This window comes from Scomber japonicus, chromosome 1 (assembly GCF_027409825.1).
Source record: "Scomber japonicus isolate fScoJap1 chromosome 1, fScoJap1.pri, whole genome shotgun sequence".
NCBI classification, from domain to species: domain Eukaryota; kingdom Metazoa; phylum Chordata; class Actinopteri; order Scombriformes; family Scombridae; genus Scomber; species Scomber japonicus.
The window spans coordinates 30,530,521-30,546,478 of NC_070578.1; the positions used below are offsets into that span (position 1 = coordinate 30,530,521).

General features: G+C 39.0%; 1 protein-coding gene across 1 annotated transcript in view; it reads right to left on the reverse strand.

Moving 5' to 3' along the window:
* glceb (glucuronic acid epimerase b) overlaps positions 1-15,958 on the reverse strand; it is a 57,591-nt gene that overhangs the window by 20,233 nt on the left and 21,400 nt on the right. Inside the window, exon 2 of the mRNA XM_053323638.1 lies at positions 10,650-10,762. The gene's annotated coding sequence lies outside the window, so the exon portion shown is untranslated. The remainder of the gene's footprint in view (positions 1-10,649; positions 10,763-15,958) is intronic.

Here is a 15,958-nt window from a genome sequence, read left to right on the forward strand (position 1 = left end):
GAGGACAGAGATGGTAATTGCAGGGTGGATAATTGAAACAGCGTGTTGTTACACATGCAAAGTAGCAGGTTTGTGACCACTAAGAAGCTCTGGATTGTGCTTTGAATACCACATAACTGAATTTGGGTCGTCTTTAGTGGGGACAAGGACTGGTTTAAAGAGCCTAAATACAGGTTTAGCGAGGTTGTGAGAGATGCTACATGAGAGAGACCCAGAAAACAACTCGGCCTGCATGTGGAAGAGCCTCAGACAGATCACCAACTGAAAGCCTCTCCCCCTCCACTGATAGCTTGCGCCTGACCAACGACCTGAATGAGTCGTACTGTTGATTTGAAAGACAATGGGACAATAAGTGACACCATTCACTCCACTAACTCCTCCTCCCCCACCACAGCAGGGGCCCAGGCCTCTCCATAACCGCTCACTACTGAGGACCCCTCCTCCTCCTCCTTCCCTACTACAATGACGACTCTCCTGCAGAGAGACGTTAACAGGCCGTTCAAGAGATAGAACCCCCCACTGAACCAGATTCTGTCTCTCCATCCACCCCGAAGCGCTCTGTCGATGAGCTGTCTCCAGAGTTCACAGACATTTTTAACACCTCACTGGAGACATGCAATGTACCAGCCTGCTTCAAGACCTCCACCATCATCTCCATCCCTGAAAAACCAAAGACCAAAGGACTCAACGACTACAGACCTGTTGTCCTGACCTCTTTAAAATCAACATGTCTGTGGACAATGCAGTAAAAATGACTAACCAGACGTTACATTACAACAAGACCCAATAATGTCATATTTTCACATTTGTAATCTTTGATCTGCCATGGCGCAACGCGAATTATCATTACTACTAAAAAACTGCATATACTGTTTACTCCTAGTCAATACTTTGTACATTTCATCTCATTCTCTCTTCTATTTATTATTCAGTATTTAAAATTTAAACCCTCGGCAGCTCTTCTCACATGTTTGGGGCCTGTGAGTGCATCGCTATTCCTCTATCTGAAACATTTATAATCTAGAGTTCAGTTAAGGAATTTGCATCTCTGACCTGCTCTGTGTCTCTTCCAGCTTCAGGGACCTAAGATCCTCTGCCCAGTAACTTATTCTGTTGGTTCACACGATCACGCACCGTTAAGTCTTATATTGACATTTTAAATCCAGTCTTAAGACCCACCACTTTAGCTTTTGAGTCTACATACAGGTTACTGTGACTGTATATTTTCTGTCTGTCCTTTTATAACCTCTGTGTACTCTGCGTGTGTAATTTATATATTCTTCTGTTCTTACTGAACTTATTTAGATGTGTTCTAATGTCTGCAGCACTTTTGCATAACATCTGTAATTAAAGTGACTCAACTTGTTTGCAGTAAGTAAGGAGACATGTTTCTGGACCAATCCATGGGGATGTGCGTTTTCATGTCCTCGGTGTTTCCGTGGCATTTTCACCGAGCCAGTAAGAAATCAATGCACATTCTGAGGTCCCCTCCTCCACACTAATTACAGCTTACTGCTCATAGAATTTACTATTACAGCAAACAGAGCCAGGTCGTCCGATGACAGAGGAAGGAGAGGAGGAAAATCATTACTCCCCAAGTTCATTTCAATAACTCAGCTTAAACTAGCCACTACTAAAAAGGTCAATGCAATTAATATGCATTAATTGGACAATAGTAATCTTCGCAGAGTCAAACTATAGCTCAAGCAGCCACTTGAACAAGTTACACTCTTATAAATTGGAAAGTGGACTTCCAGAGTGCTTTCACAAGCAAGTACTGAGGTAGTGTAAGCAAAAGATGACGAAAACTAGGCTCCCTCTAAATCAGGGCTTGGGAGAGCAACACTGAATCTAGGTTCTGCTTATGTAATACAGTGGCTGAGATGTGAAATGTCCACTCAAGTAGGGACTGAATGTCCTTTCACCCACGACACAAAGATGAATTTTTCTGCCTCAAAAAATGGAGAAAGAACAATTTGAATATTTTCTTTCTTAAAAGCTCCAGTTTAATATTTTCCACATTTGTCTTTCAGCCAGTGGAAGAAAAAAAACTTTAGTCTACTTGCCTGATAAATTATTGCTGCACATAAAAACTATCATGGATATTTAGAGAAATGTCAGTCTGGCGCAGTGATGAAAGATCGGGCCCACGGGAGCTCTGACAATGCTGAAAATTTGAGGCAGAAGGCTTGGGGACTGCACCCAGAAAGATAAGTAGGACCGGTCCTGTCAGGGAACTGACAATAAATAATTGGCTCTTTTTATAGTGATTCGTTGGCAGTGTTGAGCTCAGGCTCAAGGTGGATAGACATGGGCTTAAGCTCTGCAGCGTGGAAAGTATCCTAATGCCACGCGTCTGACTAGTAGACCATTCGTCTGAAGCCATGTCCCATTTCCTGAACGTAATTTAGACCCTGATGCTGGAAGAGGCAGACTGGAAGAGGAGTTTATGTCACAGGCTAGTAAATTACAAGTTGCAGTTTGATTATGGATCAAAAATCATGAATGTTATTAATTCAATGTATTTAATTATTCAGTTGATATCACACAGTGTTTATTTCTAAACCAATCCATGACACTCAAATAAGCTTCTACCTATATACTACCTGGTTGAAACTAGCTAGAAAGTACTTAGAGGCACAATTTTATTTTTTTTAAAGAGTAATAGGTTGAGAAGCTTTCAAGCAAGAGGGCTGAACAAAAAAAGAAACTATTTGTTCCATATATTATTTCAATAAATTTAAAAATAGGCGATAAAACTCAGCAACATTTAGAAAGACTGAGGAGAGGACACTTTATACTGTTAAAATTTCACCTGTCAGAGTGACTTATTCAAGGTAATCATTACAGGACTACAGCTGTAATGATTTGTTGATTAATTGCCAACAATTAAATTCCTCACTAACCATTTTGATAATCAGTTAATTGCTTAAAGTCAACCTTTATGAGAATGTGTCCAAAATCTCTGGTTCTAAGTAACTATAAATGTTTTCTGGTTTCTATGATAGTTAACTGAATATCTCTGAATTGTAGCCTGTGGGTCAGGACAACATTTGGTCAATAATTTTCATAATTTGCTGTTTCTGACATTTTATAGACCAAACCACTAATCAGATAATGATAATGTAGTTAGTCACCCCAGTAGGCGGTGTGGGTGTCAGTGAAAACGTCATCTGCCACCTCTACACAGTCCTGAGAAATGGTATGAACATCAAAATGAGTTCAATTTTTTGAACAAGGTTTTCTAATAGCTATGATTGTTTATTTTCAGTTAGATTTTTGTGGATTCTTAATGAGACACTCAACCTTTACACCATATATGCATTTTACTGGTTCAAGCCAATTTTACAGAGGCTTTAATTCATATTCCAAATAATAGGACTATTTATGGTGGGGGGGGGGGGGGGTGTAATTAGGATTCAAGGCCAGCGCTAAAAGCAGGCTGTAAGAGCATTGGCAGCTGAGCCTTCTCCTGCTTTCTAATTCACTTATTTATTTTTTGTTTTCTTTTGCACATTCATATGCAGTAATAACATTTGAGTTCTACAATATTTTCCTGTAAACTAAGTTGTCACTAAAGATTTCAGTGCAACACTGCTTTCACTTGTTCTCTTGCTCAAATTTCCACAAATGAAGATGTTTGTAAATCATATCTACTGCTGTGCATGACTTAATTACAAGGCAAACAAACCACATTTAGCTAGTTACTCAGACAGTAGCTGCATTGTCTTTGGTGTAGTATGACCCAAATTCACTTACATCTATTAGGAGTCTGTTCTCACCACCAAAACAACAGCACTGGTTGTTTATTCAAAAGCTTTTAATGACCTATGTTTTTCCTGATAAGAAACCTCTTCAGTTGTGTGGATAATGACTGTTCTCACAGAAGGAGCGGGGAGTTGTATCATCACAAAACTTGTTAGAGAAGGAGGTCGCAGTGGTTAGTTCAGTGTGCAACATGTAAAAAATTCAACATCAGAGACTGCAGTTTGCATCCCATCTTCTACTGTCGACTTCATTCTTTTTTAACCATACATACAATATTCTTTTATTCTTTTTTTCATACCTTAACAACAACCACAATCCTTAGCTAACCATTACCCGTTAACTTTAGCGCTGGAAGATGGGATAATGTTTGTATGAGTGATTTTTGGAGATATGGGTCATTTCATTTTTGTTGCTCAGGTATGACAGCTTGCAATCTATCAGAAATGAATGCACCATTGTGTAATCCACAGGTTATCAGCTCAGGAGTGTTGCACAGATATAATCCCTCTGGTAATAACACTGTTATGATCTGGAGGGAAAATGACACTGACATAAAATATAAACAAAAAACAGATGCGAGAAGACAGCAGGTGAAAGACAATCGTGTCGGAGGATACAAGTCTTCCGTGCTTAACAGATTAAGGAAAAAGACACTGCAAAACAAAAGCAGCTTTTCAGCTTAGATGGTCCCACTGTCCTGCGTCAGGAAATTGAAAAGTGCCTGAAATAGCAGGTAGTGACTTGTTGAGACTGACGATTTTTATATGAGGGCATCAATCTTTGTGAATATGATCAAATCTGGCTGTGCAGTATATACTTAAAGCAGCACACAGTGAGAATTCAAAGAAGCATTGATGTTTAGTGTTTTTGTGACCAAAAGCACTGTTGCACCAAGTAGTTTTTATAAAGGCAGAATATTACTTAACGATTACAATGATTATACCATAGCTGTAGCCACTGAGCTCTGCCCACTACTTCTCTTTTCAAGGAAGAAAATGATGATGACGATAATTATTATACTATAGTTTTCATCTTGGCACCATTCTGTCACACTCTTGACATAAAATGATATAAATTAAAGTAATTTAAGTAATTTTCTCCTCACTTGAGATGAACAAGAAAAAAATATGCATAAAGTTTGATCCATATGATTATTTAATCTCTATAACACTTCATATAGAATAGATCCATTTTTCCAATTAGCACATTATTTACATTCTAAGATTAACAAAAGCCTCGCTGAGAGTCATTTTCAAGGCATAAAATGTTAAAATGTAAAACACAATAAGTCATTAAATAAGCTAAGATGAAGTTTGCCACACATTTCTGTGATGTGATGTGTTTAGCTATGGTTTAGCACAAAGACTGGAAACAACCTGAAAAAGTAAAGTACATTTACTACAAAAGTAATATTTGTCATAAGAACCTTTACTAATCCATCTATTTGGAAACATATTATACAAAGATATACTTAACATTATTCAATAATTGAATCAAATCTTCAGGGCGTTGAAAATGAACATTATATTCACTGGTGACAATACAAAGGCCCACTTAAATTATTTCAACAATAACTCATTTAAATCCGACACTGCAGAAGCCTAACGACAACTGGTTGACACCTGCTAAATGTTGCTGCTGACAGCTCTGCACTGTAGCTGCATTAGCAAACGCTTTCTCTGCAGACTGATAGGCCGAGTAACTTCACAGCTCCTAATCCCTGAGGTCCTAGGGGTGCTCACACGTTCAATAATACACAGCTTTTTTACTGCTTCTGCAGATCATCAAAGGCTTTAGACTCTGATTGCCAACATTTGCCTGTGAGCTGTGATGAAGTGTAACATGTGAGGGATCTATTGGCAGTTGCTTCATCAAATGTAGCAAGTGATCCCCTGGCTACCAGAATTAATTCCACCTGACATAGATAACAGCTAAACTTCTTTTTTTAACACGTGCAAATATTTGGATGTCTTTATCCACTAAATCCCTGGTTACAAGGCTAGGGAAAACTGTAGCAGGATCCTAACACCACAATAGTTTGTTAATGATGAGAAAGTATTGGGTGGTTTTTGGAAGAGTCTAAAATTGAGATGTGCATGAAATAAAATTGTGACCTTGTTAAACTAAAACTAGCTGTTCATCTCTGTCCTGGTCCCCTCTGCAGAATCTATGTACACCATTTACAACATGTCCAAGTGGCTGAAGCACTGAGCATAGCGATGGGGGGAATGGAGTTGTTTTTCTTCTCCTGCTGTCCTCTGGCGTAAAAATCACAAGCAGTCATCACAGCTATAAAAGCACAGTGCGAGTGAGCCACCTTTGGGGAGCTATTGGAGCAGAAGCCCAGTGTGTGCATGAGGTGCAGGTGTTGTAGCCCTGAGAAGTCCCATTGTATAAAATGACCCAACTTCTCACTTGATTTATTACCTCAGTAAAGTTTTCTAATGAGTTTATGGTCTGAATTGCTAGTCTCAAGTCTTGTTCAATACAGCATGATGTTCATTTTGTAAATTATGGTCCAATTTAGAGTAAAATAGACGGTAAAGCAGGGCATGCTTTAGGGTGCGGCTACATTGTGATTGACCAGACGCTACAATGGCAACAACACTGATTAGGTAACGTAAGTATAGGTGTCGCTATTTCAGTGTGTTTTCATTTCATGAATGTTAATTTTAACATTTTGGTCTCCTGAACAGTCTTGTTCAGTGTTTGGTTGTACTAGAAGACCCTCTAAGAATTTGGATGTTCAGTTTTTCCTGTAAGTAGATTTTGGTTTTTTGTTTTATTGTGTTTTCCGCTAGCAACAATATTCATTATCATTATCACAGTTAACCATAAACTTCAAAAGGCACCGCGATAACCAATTTGGTTAGAATTAGGGTCAGCTTCACCCTCTCCTGGAAATACGGTAATCTCTGGCTCCAAAAATCCAAGATGCCAATCTCAAGGCTTCAAAATGGGAGTCCACAAACTAATGGGTGATGTTACGGTTACTACGTGCATTATTCATTTATTTTACCAGTATATGAGTTTGAGACTGCCTGTAAATCATCTACTAATGTTGAAGCTGTGCGGTATGTTAGGTCCTGTGGAGATGGTGATAGTGTGTGAGTCAGTGTGCGTGTGTGTGTGTGTGTGTCATAAATGTCAAAGTGATCTGAGGTCAGTCAGTGACTTTTAAAGCAGTACAAATATTTAATTTTTTGGGACTCTACAATACAGCAATAAATCAATGCTGTGAGAAAAAGAAAGAAGCTGATATGCTGGACCAGTTTGGTGGTAAGACACTAGTATCCAGAACCAGTTAGCTATCTTACATTGGTACTAAGGAGTCTATGACGAGTTACTTGCTTCAGTCTGGCTGCTGTGTGATCGACTGATCATGTCGACTCTCTCTCACTGACTGAGTGCAGCTGACACTGCAGAGCTGCAGTCAGTGAGCATGGACACCTGCATATTCATGGTAGAGCACTGACGAATCTCCAAGAAAAAGTACTGTTGCTAATGTCTACTCAAACAGTCAGTGGGGTTTTTTTTGTTTTGTTTTTTAAATAAACGGTGCTAAAAGGGTCTTAACAGTCACCAAATCCAGTGTTACAAAATTGTTCGTAACAGCTATTTTACTCCAGCCTTGGAGATGTGGGAATGTTTCTTGTTGCATTGCTTAAAAGAAAAGCAGACGCTCAGCTAACAAACCTACACCAACACAACAGACCAACATGTAAACTTGCATCACAGCTCAATAATAAAATATTGTTTTGAGGAAGCTAGGGAGCGAGTTAACTGCTGTGAAGTTAATGCGCCTGTGTATTTTATCTGTCGTTGGAGGATTAAGCAGGTCATTACCAAAAAGCTTATAACTGAGGCCTACTGAGGGATTAAGCAAACTCCTTATCAAACGGGGGAGAGACAAGACAAAAATATATAAACACATTTCATAGTGCAATTATAGCAACCCTTAACCATCTTCTTAGAGGCAGGTTAAATCCACCGCTTGTCCTATATAAACATAAAAACAAATGTGGATATAAGAAACTAAAAGTGAAGAAACAAATCACGCTATGGGTTAGATATAAGTTCACATGGGGCAACAAGAATCCGGGCCATGTTGTAAAAGCTGTTTAGGGAAATCGCACCATTGCACCAATAATTGATTGTGTTTTTAATAGTGCTTGAATCCTAATAGTTATGTCCCAGATGAATTTAAAGAATCATACTGCAAAATTTTAGCCTGGCTCGGCCTAGACCCTACCACAATTGAGGTAGGGTCTGGCGAGGAGCCGTTCATTTCCTCGTATTTGAGGTGGGATCAACGAATGTCGATCAAATGCTTCTGTACGCTACTGGACAAACTTACAGGCAGCCAATCATATCAACAATACACGAAGTATTCAGAGCTTGTAGGGAGCAGCGCAAACACATCCCGTTTTGTTCCATTTTCAAAGTGAACTTGCCTTCCAATTTATTTAGCAAACAATCTACTGCTGCTTTGAACGGTTGCTGCACCTCCGTGGCCGCCATGCTGGATGTAAACAGAGTCGCTCTACGCTCGTCATCGCCTTGAGCCCGCCTCCCTGTTCTGTGATTGGTTCCCTATCTCAGGTGAAAATGTTGTCTTGGTGGACATGCTAACTTTCTGAGTGAAGTGGAATGTCGCTCAAATGAGAGCTTGGGTTTACCCAGGCTAGCAACATTTTGGATGAATGATAAAATACAAAGTCACTGTCTTTACACGTCCTTATGGCTTTGTGTTTATTTTATTAATTCATGCTTGCAGTAGAGTAAAATACTGAAAAAATGCAAATTTGACATTAGATAAAATAGACGCTTTACATATAGACACAAGACAAGATACATATGTGTTCACATGCATTACTAAAAATGAGTAGGATTCAGATTACTAAAAAACATATGTTATGTTCAGACTCTTATTTAAAACGTTTAAAATGTTAAAATGTTTAAAAATAAATAAATAAATAAATAAATAAGTATAAATGGCAATCGTGACACCTCATCACCTGCTTCAAAATGGTCCTTTAACTAGATTGAACAGCGTAACTGCAGCATGCAGAGTTGATTTTCTCAGTTTGTTTGTATTGGCATTAATCTCTGCTAATTTATTTTGTTTTCAGTTGGACTTCGCATCTCGTCTTTTTCCAGTTCATAAAGTAAAAACAGAATGACTACAATATCTTCCAATCACTTGAAATGTACACAATAATATCATAAAAATGTTGTTATTATTTGAGCCATGGCTTTACGGATGATCCATGGTGATCTGTCAGTCTGTCCACACCTTTGGACTAAAATATCTCCAACAGAAGTGGATCGATTGAGGTCATGTGGTCATGTAAAAAAAATCCATGGTGCTCAGACGATGAATCCTACTGACTGTGATGACTCTCACATAAGCCACTTCAGCAAGTTGACATTTTTGTTTCAGAGTGAAATGTCTGGAAAACTATGGGATTGACTGCCATGACATTCGACATTCATGTGAGGCGCAGGATGAATCCTAATCATTTTGGTGGTCCACTGACTCACTGCTGGGTGAAATTTAGTACATACATTAATCTAGAGACATCATCATGACTACATTTCAGTTAACCCAGTCATTTTCTTTATGACAAAATATATACAAACTAATCACATTCCCATCAGCCCAGGATGATAAAAAATTATACTTGTCAAGCATCAACATCCTAACATTATCATGATGAGACTGTAACAATTAGCTCACTTGAATGCAGCCTCACAGAGCTGCTAACATGGCTGTCTTTGTCTTGTTTCATTATAAGTGAGTTCAATATTTACCAAACAAAAGTGCATTTTGTTAAGCATTACAAGTTCTAGGTAGGGCTACAACTACTGATTTTTCTCATAATTGATTAATTTGCAAATTACTGCATCAAATAATGAATAGTTATGTCTATAAAACATAAGACAGTGAAAAAAACACCTGTCGCAATATCCTAGTGCACAAGGCGACTTGATCTTCAAATGTCTTATTTTGTCCATATTTACATTTTTCATGTCATGATAGTCAACCAAATGACACAATTCTGTGAAATAGAGGCTTATACCTTCTCAAATCTCCGCCATGGTACTGAATAGTTTGCCATTGTTCAGAGATTATGATGGTGTTGTACGGGTGTGTGTGTGTGTGCGTGTGCGTGTTAGGGTCACAAGTCCAGCAGTTTCTCTTTACGTAGACACACAATTACCCGTGTTATACCAGCTAATAAACCCAGAGAGAGATCAAAGAGCTCCGTCTTTCCTTATGCTATCACAGATGACTCAGTGATGACAGGAGGAGAAATGCAGGGCGCACAGAGACTTGTGTTAGCTCTGCTTTATCATTTCATCATACAAGCAAGACCGAGCGATGCACAGCAGATATAGAAGGATAAAGAGTTCATGGTTTCATTTGTGCATGTACTGAACTGAGCACACACCAGCATGCAGAGGAGGTTGTACCTGAAATACAGTATGTCATTTCATTTCACATATAACATGTTATTTCACTTCATTAAAGAAAACCAACCAATGTTTACACCTTTTTCAAGCTGTATTCAACTGATGCTCAGCTTTCAATCAGTTACTCTTAAAATTAGATGATATCCTTTTCATCTTTTACTGCATTTGTTTTCTACTTTTAACAGTCATTCCTGCTACTCTGTTGTATTTCTGATTTACTGCTTTTTGCCATTTGGTTTATCTCTGTAAAGCGTCTTTGAGTGCCTTTTAAAAGCATTGTATAAATGAAACATATAATTATTAACATCTGAAGTATAACTGCTTATCTGCATGCGCTTACTGGCACTGTATTGTATCTTATCCTGAATCTTGATAGTGAAGGCTGTAACAATATCGATACATACCTAATCCATTCACATAGAAACGGTCATCTGGCTGGACATCCTGTCGACATTCACCACCGTCTCGTTCCACTGGTGGCTCCTCTGGTATTTTCTATTTGCTGCTGCTGCAGCACCTACACATAAGAGAGGAGGAAAGAGGAGGTCCATTATAGTGGCCCACACTTGTGTATGACAGCAATTAAACATATGGCGCACTAGTGCATGTATTTATAGGGATGTGGTACAGTATATACAGCAGTACTGCATGTTTTACTATAGACATGATTTCCCTTCTTCTTCTTTTTTTTCATACTGCAACAATTTTTGTCAGCATATTTTTACTTGACCTTTTCACTTCAGTCTTATCACTTTTAAAAAGGAGGATTAAAAGTCTAAAATCCCCATCAGAGGTCTGCGTTACTCCTTATATCCAACTCAACCAAAGTGGCCTCCACCGACCGACCGACACACGCTACTCAGCCACTTTCTTACAATTCAGCCATCAATTTCCAGTAGCTGCTTTTTGCTTATTCAGGGTCAAATGAAGGTGAAAAGGGGGCAGGTATGGGCTGGATCTATCACATCAAACATTCATTGAAAGCTGGACACATTGACCTGGAGGTCCATCACAGGCTCAGTTCTGTGATGGAAAATATTCACATGACTGGGAAGGTTTAAAGGCTGTAGTCACAGATATGATCAGCACGCAGAGGAACAGATTCTTCAGTGTATCTTTGCACACAGGCTCCACATTCTTCACATGAAATCCTTTAACAGGCTGAATGTTTCCAGAAGTAAATTATGATGGATTGCTCCTGAATGCAAAGCAGCTTTTTAATACAAACTTTTCTGGGGAAAACAAAATGAACTGTTGTAATTTTTTTTCACCGTGGCTTATTATAACCTTAAATCAATACTCCGTAGACTTTCACATCGAGGCACTATAAATTAAGACAAGGAAACAAATACATATTTGTAATTGCAGCCATGATGAATTTATTGTGTTTTTCCGGCAGCGGGGTCATTAATATACAACCAATCTATCAGTACAAATGTGCGGAGAGTGACATGGATACTTTACTCTGCAATTAATTTCACCAATATATTTCTAGCTCCTGTTGAAACAGGCTATTAAACTAAAGAAGGTGCTAAATCGACACACCAAAGAGAGCATATTGATCTTTTTTATGAAATGTGCTTATTGACAAAGCACTTAAATTAGCAGCTAGTCTCCCTTCAGACATTGCATGAACCACTACGTATTTACAGTGAGTGCTCGAAGAGAAAATAAAAAAGACCAAGAGGAAGTGAAGGTGAAATGGACAAAACAAATTGAACATATTGCAGTTGAGGGTCATTTTAAAATGAAGCTTTTGCCCGTTTTAAACAGAGATCCTGCCACACTGCTTTAAAAGAACGCTCATCATTAAGCTGGTTTTTGCTTTTTTACACTGAACCAAACAAAGCCGGCATAATGTTCTCCTCGTGGCTTAAAGGCCCCATGAAATGAAAAATACTTGTCCCGGTTTTCATCCTTTGTTAATAGTTCTTATATCTTGTTATATGACAAATATATATAGATAGATATTTTTTTACATCAGAATCCTGTAAAATGATTGTGCGATGCAGTCAGGGGCATTTACAAGAATTCATCCAATCAAATGTGACTTAGGTGATCTAACCACACGTGAGCAGCCAACACTCTGGAGCTCCATTTTATACTGAACTCTCAGCCCCCAACCTTTGTTTTTAAAGCCCAACTAAATGAAGGACTTGATTTCAAATCCATCTTGCAACTGTACACCACTGAAACATTGCGTCACTGAAAAATACGTCACAGTAGAGAAGCTAAAGATGCTCGAACTACCATTTTACTTATATACAGAACGGTGAGGCAGAATAAGATTATCACCTAGAACCAGCTTTACAAAAGAGGCTTTTGATTAATTAATGCCAAAATCAAGTCCATAAGTTAATATTCAAAATCACCAATTACAACCAGAATGTTAAATGTATATAAAATGACATTTTGACCAAACACTTCTGACATAATTAAGCTCTGATCCACAAAGTATGGATGTGTGTGCTGGTGTGTGAGTAACCAGCCTTCATCTGAAAGAGGGCACATGTTGTACCCAGCCAGAGTGAAAGGGAGGAAGAAATGTCAGCAGTCTTAATCAATATTCCCTGGCTACAGTATGGGCATACTGACTCGTTTTGCTTTTTTTTTTGGAGGCAGGTGAGCTGCATGCGGGGGGGCGAGAAGTAGAAAATGAGAGTAAAATTCAGCCCAGAGCAGCTCATTCTTCCTGGAGCTTATCCTGCACCACTACTGCCATCGAGGCATTTTCTGAGCAACATGTCATTCATTTCATTCGAGCAGATATCTCCTCTCGCTGAACATCTGGATATTGCCTCTTCATGCTTGAGATGCATCTCAGTTGAGTCACTGCACAAGCATCCACATGAAAGAGCTGGGTGCAACTTGATCAATTGAAAGCATTAAAACACCCCTGAAAACAGCTGACTGGGCGATAAAGCAAAGGGTCATCAAAAAAGCAACGCTATCTAGTTTTTAATTATGCACTTTGAGACAGTACAGAGCAGTGTGTCTCAAGTAGGAATCTCTCTTTCTCTAATTTTAATATAATCAATAAAAAAAAACAGGGTGGTACACTGGTGCCTATTGTGGATGTGACTATTGGTGTTTTTTACAGTATAAACATCCAAGAAAATATCATTAAGTGTCAATACAATATCTTAAAAGTGTTGTATTATGAAGGTTCCCCACCAAGAGCGCAATCATCTGAAGAAATTATCACATTTATACAAAATATTTGACTTTGATTAAGCTTCAGGGAGAGTCGGTGATGGTGCTTCATCATACAGAAAAGGCCAAATGTTTAATGAGTGAGGTGACTATTTACACCATCAACTACATTGATGATGAGATGTGTCGGGATCTGTCTGATTTAGCTCAGCAGGTGATTGATTACCCACTCTGCTAACAGATTTCCTGGAGGCAACGCTGCATACAGATAGATCTTTAAAGCTCTTTTTTTCCCCCCTTTCTTTTTTGGGTTATTCACTATTCAGATCATTGTTGTTCAAAAAGTCGGTCGGTAAGTCCTTCACATACAGTAGGTCTTGAATTGCTCATCTGATCGACTTCACATTCGGCAGGTGTACACCCAAGGACGTACAGTGTCGCATTTGCTGAAACTATTAATATTGAAAAATTTGAATAAACGAGCTAACAGCAAACCACTTTGTGCTGGGTCCTAGAGCAGTAGGGGCCGTTTGATATAAACACTGTCACATCGTAGTGGGGTGGGGCTTCTGGGCTGCCCCAATTAGTTAAACTGCCCGAGAGAGAAAAATGAACGCAGAAAGCTAGGAGGAAAAAACAAAGCTAGGCAATAGGTGGCAGCAAAATCAACCAATGGAAGGCAGTTTACCAAAGTTAAATCTCACTGGTAAAATTAATTGATATGTTTGTCAGTTGATATATATGCGCTTCTCAAGAAATAATGAGCAATTGGACCACTCTCAACAGGCACGTTTTAACTAGGCGCTGCACTAGTGGATGTGTAATAAAGGGCAGTGAAAGGGAAGCAGCACTCCAGCTCCTCTTCAAGGTGGCTTAGCATGTGGCTCTCCAGGCTTAGCACGGCACTGACACCATTTTCATAGCCTTTACATACTGTCCCATTCAATCGACCTTTCTTAAGCAAGCAGTTGACACCTTGCATATGAATCATGAACATCAACTTTATGGCTCACTCTTGTGAATACATCTTGAACATTAGGCTGAGGATATTTCTTTTACAGCGGCTTGACTGAGAATGATATTAGGTCATTAATTATTCGAGTCGCTCCTCATTTGCTGCCACCCTGACACAAGCAGCCATTTATCAGGACTCGTAGTCAGGGTACAAAGAGAGATGGAGACCCATCTGTTGGACATCCATAATACATCCATTTTCTCTGGGGAGTCAATGGCTGGCCAAACATTGAATGATCACACCACTGATGCCACCATGGTGCCAGCCATCATTGACCATCTGATGCCCGGAGCAATATCCAAGAATTTGGAGTCTACAAAGTGAAAAGCTCAACTAATTGAGATTTCTGCTTGCAGAGCTGGAGCAAACTGATTAAATGTGATTACTTCTTATCACACATTTCATCAACTTTGAATCTGCCCGAGTACACACACACACACGCACGGACGGAAACCGGAAGCATCATGACACACACATTTTCACATCGTATACATCTTTCAATTTTAGGGTTACAATTCAATTAGAGCTCAATATCAGGGCTGCTGCATGGCTAAGGAGCCCTCTCTTCTTCCAGTTGCTGGCTGCTTATACAGAGTATTATCACAAAAAAAGCAACATTACTGACAAACAGATTCAATATGGACACAAGCTAATATTCTCAAAGATAGAAGAGTATTGAATTCGTCATTGGTTAAGAGACAAAACAGAAACAGCCTCTTTTCGTGCTAATTTACATAATGCATGTTTTATACTAAAGGCTGAATAATATATGCACTCTAAAAAGGTAATTGAAGCTCCTGCTTATTACTGATTCATAATGACCTGTCACAACTGGTAAAGATTCAGGGTTCATCTTAACCTGCATTGAAGGAATACAATGCTCTGCTTTAATACTGGTCAAATCAAATAAAAAAGACATTTGCACACAAAAAATCAGGACATTGCCAAAATGTAGACCTTTACTTCACCCCTAAAAATGACTCATGCATTGCTTCATGAACCTCATATCAGAATAAAACCAATTATTTTTTACATCAGTGAGCTACATTTTTTTTTAAAAAAAGGCACAAACCTGGGGGCCCTAAACTCGTCACCCACGCTAGGCATATTCTCCCTAAGCACCGGCCCCATGCCAACCTCTCCCAACTCTCAAAACATTAGGGTAATTTTCACACTGGATTTGTGAACAAAGAGGGCTTCAGTGGGCCTGCGTCACATGCTGGGAGATGTGTTGTGGCTGTCACAAGCGTTCAGGAATATAGACAGTAAATTCTCCTGTTTTTTAAATAGGTTCTTTGCATACATTTTAGGGGCTCGGGCTCTGACTCTCCCTTTTTTTGTGTGCGTGTGAAAAAATGCTACGACTTACACCCAGATTGGGGGTCGCAGCTGTTGATCCATTGTGTGTGCTATAGTTTCCTCCCATACGCTAACTATTTTTTTATTAGTTAATTCCCAAACTAGCACACTTTACTTACCCTCTCGATAGACACACACTCTAAGCGGCCTCGCGGTTATTTAATCATCGTAAAAATATGGTGAGAG